This window comes from Macadamia integrifolia, unplaced genomic scaffold, assembly GCF_013358625.1.
Source record: "Macadamia integrifolia cultivar HAES 741 unplaced genomic scaffold, SCU_Mint_v3 scaffold424, whole genome shotgun sequence".
In the NCBI taxonomy this organism is placed as follows: Eukaryota; Viridiplantae; Streptophyta; class Magnoliopsida; order Proteales; family Proteaceae; genus Macadamia; species Macadamia integrifolia.
This window is the reverse complement of record NW_024870275.1, coordinates 431,483-433,982: the sequence shown is the minus strand read 5'-3', so window position 1 is coordinate 433,982 and position 2,500 is coordinate 431,483.

The following is a 2,500-nucleotide window of genomic DNA, read 5'->3' as shown; positions in this document are numbered from 1 at the left end:
ATGGAAGACCGGATGGATCTTGAGCTTAGGAGGTAGGCTTACCTCAGGATACTTTGCCCACCTTCTTGGTGATCTCGAACGGGCCTTCATACCGGCGCACCAACCCCTTATGTACTTGCCTTAGGGACTTGAATTGTTGGGGTAGAAGCTTCACAAGTACCAAGTCCCCGACCTTGAAATTTTTTGGTCGCCTCCCTTTGTCAGCCCATTTCTTCATCTTCTTAGTGGCCTTGTCTAAGTATGACTTAGCCACATCTAGCCTTGCTTGCCACTCCTTGGCAACCTTAAACGCTGAAGGGCTCTTCCCCATGTAGCCGGTCATCACCGTGTTTGGCGTTAAGGGTTGTTGTCCCGTGGCAATTTCAAATGGACTTTGGTTCGTGGCCTCACTTCATTGGAGGTTATAAGAGAACTGAGCCACATCAAGCAACTTGGCCCGGTCATGTTGGTTAGCACTCAAGAAGTGCCTCAAGTAGAGCTCCAACAAGCTATTAATGCGCTCTGTTTGCCCATCGGTTTGGGGATGGAAGCTTGTTGAGAAGTGTAGTGACGATCCCAACAACTTGAATAGCTCCGTCCAGAACCTCCCCGTGAAGCGAGGGTCTCGATCACTTATTATGGATTGTGGCACACCCCAATGTTTGACGACATGCTTTAGAAATAGCCTTGCCACTTCTTCCGCCGTACAATCCCTTGGTGCCGCCACGAATGTGCCATATTTGGAAAATCTGTCAACCACCACCATTATTGATCCATACCCTTCCGACTTGGGTAGGGCACTGATGAAGTCCATAGAGACACTCTCCCATGGTCTTTCTGGTATGGGAAGTGGCTCCAGTAGTCCCCTGGGTGGTTGCTGCTCTACCTTATCTTGTTGGCATACAAGACAAGTTCTCACATAGGCCTCTATGTCATCCCGCATCTGAGGCCAATAGTAGGCCGCTTCCAACAATGCCCGCGTGCGCCTTTGTCCTGGGTGGCCAGCCCATTTAGTGTCGTGGCATTCATGAATGAGGTTCCTCCGTAGGTTACTCCACTTAGGTACGTAGAGTCTCCTCTTCTTAGCATAGAGCAAGCCATTTTGCTCCCAAAATCTTCTTGTGTCTTGCCCTCCCGTGTAAGGGCAAGTAAGCTCTTAGCCACAGGATCATGTTGGAGGCCCCCCTTGATCAACTCTAGAAGTTCCCCCTCCGGTTGGCTAAGAGAAGCCAACTCTGCCTTTCTACTAAGTGCATCAGCCACCTCGTTAGCCTTACCTGGCTTGTACTCAAAGACGAAGTCGAACTCTTCCAAGAAGTCTTGCCATCTAGCTTGCTAAGGACTTAACTTCTTTTGGGTTTGAAAGTAACTAGTGGCAACATTGTCTGTCTTCACCACAAACCGTGACCCAAGTAGGTAGTGTCGCCACGTCCTTAGGCAATGCACCACCGCGGTCATCTCCTTCTCATGGACGCTGCAGCGCCGCTCTGTCTCATTCAACTTACGGCTCTCATAGGCAATAGGGTGCCTTTCTTGCATCAACACCCCACCGATAGCAAAGTCAGATGCATCTGTGTGCACCTCAAATGGTTTGCCATAGTCGGGTAGGGTAAGCACTGGTTCCCCCATGACGGCCTTCTTTAAGTCCTCAAAGGCCTCTTTGCATGCGTCCGACCATAACCATGGTCGGTTCTTCTTTAGTAAGTCTGTAAGTGGAGCTGCCCTTCTTGAGTAACCTTGAATGAACCGTCGATAATAGTTAACTAAGCCAAGGAAAGACCTTAGCTCAGTCACTTTAGTTGGTGCCTCCCATTCTTGGATAGCCTGCACCTTGCTCTCGTCCATTTGTAGGGTTCCACCTCTAATCTTGTGACCAAGGAACATCACTTCCTCTTGTGCAAATGCACATTTCTCCTTCTTGACATAGAGTTGATTGTCCCTTAATTCCTTGAATATGATCTTCAAGTGCTGAACGTGCTCCTCCAATGTGTCGCTATAGACGACGATGTCGTCTAAGTACACCACCACGAACTTATCGAGGTAGGGGTGGAAGATCTTGTTCATAAGGGTGCAAAATGTAGCCGGGGCATTCGTGAGTCCGAATGGCATCACCAAGAACTCGTATGAGCCATATCGTGTTACACATGTTGTCTTTGGCTCATCACCTTCCGTAATGCGGACTTGGTAGTACCCCGATCGTAAGTCTAACTTGGTGAAATACCTTGCCCCACCAAGTCTATCAAATAGATCTGCTATCAAAGGAATGGGATACTTATTCTTGATTGTTACCTTGTTCAATGCCCTATAGTCGATGCATAGCCGAAGCGATCCATCATGCTTCCGCTGGAAAAGAACCGGGGCACCGTAGGGAGCTTTAGAAGGGTGAATGAATCCCGCATCCAACAATTCCTTTAGTTGCTTCCTTAGCTCCTCCAATTCTGGCGGTGACATTCTATATGGTGCCATTGCTAGTGGCTTGGCGCCTGGCTCCAACTCAATGGCATGATCCACCTCCCTCCTA